The sequence below is a fragment of the Eurytemora carolleeae genome, unplaced genomic scaffold (assembly GCF_000591075.1).
Source record: "Eurytemora carolleeae unplaced genomic scaffold, Eaff_2.0 scaffold62, whole genome shotgun sequence".
NCBI classification, from domain to species: Eukaryota; Metazoa; Arthropoda; class Copepoda; order Calanoida; family Temoridae; genus Eurytemora; species Eurytemora carolleeae.
In genome coordinates this window covers 407,543-414,804 of record NW_019396429.1, presented here as the reverse complement: position 1 = coordinate 414,804, position 7,262 = coordinate 407,543, and the positions used below count along the sequence as shown (strand labels likewise).

The window sequence follows — 7,262 nt, the reverse complement described above, 5'->3', positions numbered from 1 at the left end:
TAAACCGATATCTTTAATAGTTTGGGCGCTAGGGAGGGTTGAAAAAAATGCCTGTAAAAGGGTAAAAAAAGTGAAAAAATATTTTTTTGTTTTAAACAAATCCCAAAGTGTGACAAATGTTTCTACGTGCATTTTTCAAGGACTTTTTAAAAATATTGTTTTTAGATCTTTAGCTATAGTCACAAAAAAAGTTATGGGCTATGTCAGATTTTTATTTCACAGACCGGACTTTTTTCCGCCCTGTACCCTACCCTATAAATTAAAAAAATAATTTAAATCCTTTAAATTACTATTCATTAAAAGTTACAAAATTTCACGGTGAAAGTGTCAAAAATGAGCCTGTTTAGGGTTAAAAAATGTTCGTTTGAATGGTTTTGAAGCCGAAAAAAGAAATAAAATATAATCCAAGGTCGAAACTTTTGTATTGTGGATATCTGGATCTTGTATTATGGATATATAGATGTTGTATTGTGGATATCTTGATCTTTTATTGTGGATATATAGATCTTGTAATGTGGATATGTAGATCTTGTATTGTGGATATCTTGATCTTTTATTGTGGATATAAGATCTTGTATTATGGATATCTTGATCTTGTATTATGGATATCTAGATCTTGTATTGTGGATATCTAGATCTTGTATTGTGGATATATAGATCTTGTAATGTGGATATGTAGATCTTGTATTGTGGATATCTAGATCTTGTATTGAGGATATCGATATCTTGTATTGCGGATATATAGATCTTGTGTTGTTGATATCCAGATCTTGTGTTGTGGATATCTAGCTCAAGCATTGATATCTATACATGTGGCAGAGTGGAGACCTAAAGATTAATCTAATCCTTATTTTATATCGCGTGGTAATCGTACCCTGGAGGAATAACTGAAATAAAGAGATCAAGCATTGATCCTAAAATTGAAAGTGCTCACAGTGAATATCGAGATCAAGTGTCTAATGGGCAAATTGTAGTGTTATAGAAAACCATTAAACAATTTATTTTCTTAATTTTCGTTGCTTACGTTAATCGTTCCTTTTTTTTAATTGTCAATAAAGCTAATAATATTCTTAAATTAAGAGATAAAAATCCAATATTAATAAATATTGGGACGTTTCTCTGTTAATCAAGGTTGATTAAATTCTTCACTGTGTTTTGTAATTTGATTAATAAAATGTAATCATAGATAATACAGATAATACAGATAATACATATAATACAGATAATACAGATAATACAGATAATACAGATAATACAGATAATACAGATTATACAGATAATACAGATAATACAGATATTACAGATAATACAGAAAATACAGATAATACAGATAATATAGATAATACAGATAATACAGATAATACAGATAATACAGAAAATACAGATAATACGGAAAGTATAGATAACACAGATAATACAGAAAATATAGATAACGCAGATAATAAAGATAATACAGATAATATAGATAACACAGATGATAAAAAAACAGATAGATAGATAGATAGATATATATTTAGGCTAACATTACAATAAATACATTTTACATTTTATAATTTTTTACTGAACAATTACAGCCTAACCATTTCTGGTTGTTTTGATTGGCTGCCCCTCCAAAGTTTTATAGATACATTTTATTTTTTTAAATTAACAAATAACGAATACAGTACACAATTCACAAAGTAATTTTTAAGAAAGGGAAAAAAAGAAGGTTGGGTAAATAGCAAAGGGAAAAAGGGAAGAGAAGGAGAAACCCCAGCACTAAAAAATCCAATTTTTGTAGATAATATGTTACAGAGTGGTTTACAAAATTTTCAAATTACATGAGTAGCCGTTCCTGTTTTTACATTTAAATTCTTTATATTTAGAATTTAGATAACACAGATAAAACAGATGATAAAGATAAAACAGATAATACAAAAAATACAAATAATACAGATAATACAGAAAATATAGATAACACATTTAATACAAAAAATAAAGATAGCACAGATAATAAAGACAAAACAGATAATGCAGATAATACAATTCAAACAGATTATATAGATAAAAAAGATAATACAGATGATAAAGATAATACAGATAACACAAATAGTAATACAGATAATATAGATAATATAGATAACACAAATAATAATAAAGATGATACAGATAATACAGATAATAAAGGTTAATATCATTCCTAATAAAAAGGTTTTATTTTCTCTTTTCGTGACTTTTAATAAGATATGTATGGGAGTGGGCACATTTGGTCAATTTACATTTCGTCAACTTGCATTTCGTCAATTCACATTTCGTCAAATTACATTTTGTCAATTTACATTTCGTCAACTTACATTTTGTCAATTTACATTTCGTCAACTTACATTTCGTCAATTTACATATCGTCAACCTGACATTTGGTCAATTACAACATTTAGTCAGCTGTTACCAAACGTCAACTGATATATTTTATCCTACTATATTTGGTCAACTCATACAAACACAAATATAGTTGGTCAATTTTGATTTACAGGGTGTCTACATTTATACATATATTTAGATATCGTATATGGTATAATTGTACAAATAAAACTGACAGATAACAGCCCTCCTCTGAGACCAAACAAGAAATCTTTGCTTACAGATAGCTCGAGTATAGTTCTGTAAGCCCTCCTGTCTTAAACTCCTGCGACCTGACCTGCTGCAACCACTTCCTGCAGTTTAGTTTTTGCCAACCTGTCTTTTTTCTTAAAAGGTGTGTTCGCGAAAAATGAAAGGGGGTATAGGATTATGGCGAAAAATAAGCGCTTTTGATCGCTTCTAATCGTACTTCTATCTGTTGCGCATTTTATGAGAAAATTGTTAAAAATGACTCATATCGAATGAATTGAACAAATGTAAATTGACCAAATGTAAATTGACCAAATGTAAATTGACCAAATGTAAATTGTCCAAATGTAAGTTGACCAAGTGTAAGTTGACCAAATGTAAGTTGACCAAATGTAAGGTTGACCAAATATAAATTGACCAAATGAAAGTTGACCAAATGAAAATTGACCCAATGAAAGTTGACCAAATGTAAGTTGACCAAATGTAAATTGACCAAGTGTAAGTTGACCAAATGTAAGTTGACCAAATGTAAGGTTGACCAAATATAAATTGACCAAATGAAAGTTGACCAAATGAAAATTGACCCAATGAAAGTTGACCAAATGTAAGTTGACCAAATGTAAATTGAACAAATGTAAGTTGACCAAATGTAAATTGACCAAATGTAAATTGACCAAATGTATATTGGCGAAACATATATTGACCCAATGAAAGCTGATCAAATGTAAATTGACCAAATGTAAATTGACCAAACGTAAGTTGACCAAATGTAAGTTGACCAAATGTAAGTTGACCAAATGTAAGGTTGACCAAATATAAATTGACTAAATGAAAATTGACCAAATGTAAGGTTGACCAAATGTAAGTTGATCAAATGTAAATTGACCAAATGTAAATTGACGACGAATGTATCTACTCCTTCTGTCTCTTACAGGAGATTTAAGAGTATGAGTGACAAAAACAATATTTATTTTTACTAAAAATCAAAAAGTATCAAGATTTTCGGAAGCAGGGCAGGAAATAAGATAGTAAAAACTCCGGAAATAAAATAGTAAAAACTCCGGAAATAAAATAGTAAAAACTCCAGAAATTCTGTTGATGATTGTGAAAAATAAAAATAGGATAAATAAGATTTTCTAAGCATATGACCTAAATTGAGCCCCCCCCCCCAGACTGTGGAAGGAAACATTTTCAGGGGTAAAAAAAGAAGTTTTAACACAATTATTCCAAATTGTAGGATTTCATTCTTAACAGAACTATCTTACATTTATTAATTGATTTACTTTAAAATACAGATTTTTTGTTATTATGTATACTGATAATCCTATCCGATAACTTTCTTCATAGCTATTAGCTTTACTTTATTTTGAACTGCTTAGCTTTATAATCTTTTTTGATACATACTTATCATGAAACACAAGCTTGGATACCCAGCTTTGTCTGGAATTTAAAGTTTTTTCTATATCAGTCAAACCACTCAATTTCGAATCTTTTAAACACGCCGGAGAACGTTCCCTATAGCAAACGTTCAGGCAAATCGGTCAAGGGGTTTCTGAGCTTTGATCGGACATACAAACACCCAAACAAACAAACAAACAAACACTCACCCAAACAAACACCCACCCAAACAAATAAACACCCAGAAAAACAAATCAAATTCAAATCAAAGTTCAAATTCTTAACGAAATATGATATTTCAGACACGAATATTATAAATTAAGGTTTTAATTCAATGGAAAAATAAGAATTTTTTGATTTTGCAGGTTCATCTGTTTTCATTGTTAAAGTAATTAAATTTTTGCCGCAACTTTTGGTTTTCTAATCCCTATATCTTTTCAACCCAAAGTCGTATTCCTTTATTTTAAAACTATGAATTCTCTAAGATTAAATAAGTTTGAAAAATCAAAGGTTTAAGCTATCAGATTGCAAAGATTAAAGATAAAGAAAATTTAAATTTCTGGCAAAAACTTAATTTTTTCAGGATTTGGAAAAATACGGGTTCTACGAAAGGTTTTGATCTTTCTCTGGGTCATGTTACAAAAATGGGTAAAATTGTTGTTTTTAACAAAAAAAAAAATTTCTTGGTTTTTAATTATGATTCCCTTTTGGGAATTGTTAAAAAAGTGGCCATAATAAAAAAAATAGATAATTCCCGGCTTTTTAGTGGCGAGCATTTTTAATTCTGACCTTTTTTTGGGAAATATAAAAAAAAATTTAAAGATAATTTCTTGGTTTACCTTGTATATTACTAGTATCTAGGTAGGACGATGAGTATAGAGTTATTATGGAGAACCTGGCTTTATATTCAACAATATTTCTCTCTAGTCTCTAGATTTCTCAACCACTTACTCACACCAGCCTTCGCAGGCATAGCTTCTTACAATCAGTTATTTTTCGACGGTTATTTATTGATTTTCTATGTTTACTGCTTTTTTTGTTTACTGTTTACTGCTTTCTTTTTTTGTTTTGTTTTCTGTTTATTGTTTCCTGTTTCCTGTTTCCTGTTTCATGTTTCATGTTTCATGTTTCATGTTTCCTGTTTACTGTTTACTGTTTACTGTTTACTGTTTACTGTTTACTGTTTACTGTTTACTGTTTACTGTTTACTGTTTACTGTTTACTGCTAACACGGTGAGAATCATAAAACTATGGAATAGAAAGACGACTTTTAGACACAAGTTATGATTTTAACTCGTCCAATGAACATGAGACACAGCCCTTGTGAAGTAAAAACTGACACATTTTGCTTGATAAGGAATTCAATGACATTTTAAAAAAAAAGTATTGCTGAGTATTGCTATAATGTCGTCTTCCTTTCCACAGTTTTCTGGTTCTCACTGTAAATACAAAATTAAGGAAAGAGGAAAGGGGACATACAATGTATCGTTTTAAATATCCAAAAAAGAGATTATGAAGAAAAAATGTATCAAATGTTTATCAGTTTGTCAAGCAGTCGTTTTCACATACATTGTGATTGCTACAAAAATTTGATCTTGATTTTAATATTTTAGTACATCAGCCTTTAAATTGTGTTTGGGGGATTTTTACCTGTATTAATCAGCTGGGCTGACACAGCTACCTGTACCTATCTGCCCCTCGTGTCACAATAAGGTGGCCCGACACGACCAGGAATTGTCCTGAATCCTCCGTGCCGGGCCGCCACTTGTTTCGTGTCCTAAAAGAATATCTGTATGCCGGCACAAGATTAGCTTTACTTTGAAAGGCACTACCTAGCTATAAGTTCGCCATGGATCCATAAAGTACAGGCCTGACTTCGGCAGGTCCTCTGCCTCTGGTGTACTGTCAGGTACAACTCCTGCCTAGTTGCCTGACCGTACAGGCCTGTCTTACCTTGTTCTACGTCACAGCTCCTGTTTTAATTGTGTGTAGAACCGCCTATAGAATTGACCGGCTCTTAGTATAGCTGGATACATTAGAACGCCCCTCCTCCTCCGGCTCCTTCCAGTCCTGTCAATTATTGTGATTCAAGTCAAAGGGGACGTTTCCAGCTACATCGTGATCATTGTGATTGTTGCCCTTGGTGGTGGGATGGTGAAAACTGTGATTTAAACTCTAGGAGTGTATTTGAGCAGGAGTTTAGAAGGGAGTGAATGAAAGCAGTTGGAACATTATATTTTTAGTTTCTTTTCCTTTCTGGCTTTCTAGTTCTAATAAATGAATCATTATGGTTCTCTTTAATAGCAGAGGTATGTATTCTTTTACCCCATATTTAAACTTAATAGAATAAAGTAAAAAAAGGTATTTTTTCAATGAATTTTCTTTTTTTTTTAATTTTTAAACATCGAATGCAACTTTCCTTTATATTTTAAAGCTTTGATTTTTTTGAACACGTACAAAGCATGTATACGTATTCTTTTTTATATTATTAAAAAATTTCTTCTCGGGAATGGGGGAGGGGGGTGGGCTGACCTAATTGACCTAATTAAAGTGACTCTTGATAAATAAAGTAGCAAACCCAGTCAATTCGAACGGTACCATGAAAAGCTTTGTCTGATCAATTATCAATTAGATATCCATGTTTTTGTTCTTTAAAATAGTTTAATTTCATTTCATTTCATTAAATAAATGATCATTAGAAATTAATTATTAAAAATGGTTTATCTTTTTATTGAAACTCTCTTGTTACCGAGTTATGTAATGTCTGTTGAACTTTTTATTCAATGTATGTACAGGGTTACCCACAAAGGATAAGACTTCAGAGACGATTGTACGAAATTTATACTGTCTGTTACCTTATATTCACGATTTCTTGCAGCTGATTAAAATAGTTGTTTTCTTTAAATAATCCATTAGATTTCTTTATCTAAGGCAAAATACTTAATTTAACCTTGATATCTTCATATTTTAAGAGTTTCCTGTCGTCTTTACAGTCTCATCATTTGTGGGTAACCCTGTAGATCGCATGAGTATTATAGGAACTGTTAGACATATATTTTATAATAAAGAGTGTCAACGTTAACATTTAAACGAATAGCTAGGAACAAAATATAAAATATTATTATTAAATATGTTTTAAATTCTGAATATTTTTCTGGGGTTTACATCTACAAGTTAATTTGATAGAGAAACAGCAATTTAAGAAAAAATAATCGATTTTTGAGCTGAAAAAATGAGGATAAATCATTACTTCTTGAGATACCCAGCTTTGTCTG

General features: G+C 30.6%; 1 protein-coding gene across 1 annotated transcript in view; it reads left to right on the top strand.

Moving 5' to 3' along the window:
- Positions 1 to 5,958: 5,958 nt before the first annotated feature.
- Positions 5,959 to 7,262, top strand: part of LOC111703149 (muscle calcium channel subunit alpha-1) — a 52,430-nt gene continuing 51,126 nt past the window's right edge. The window contains exon 1 of the mRNA XM_023475025.1: positions 5,959 to 6,296. The gene's annotated coding sequence lies outside the window, so the exon portion shown is untranslated. The remainder of the gene's footprint in view (positions 6,297 to 7,262) is intronic.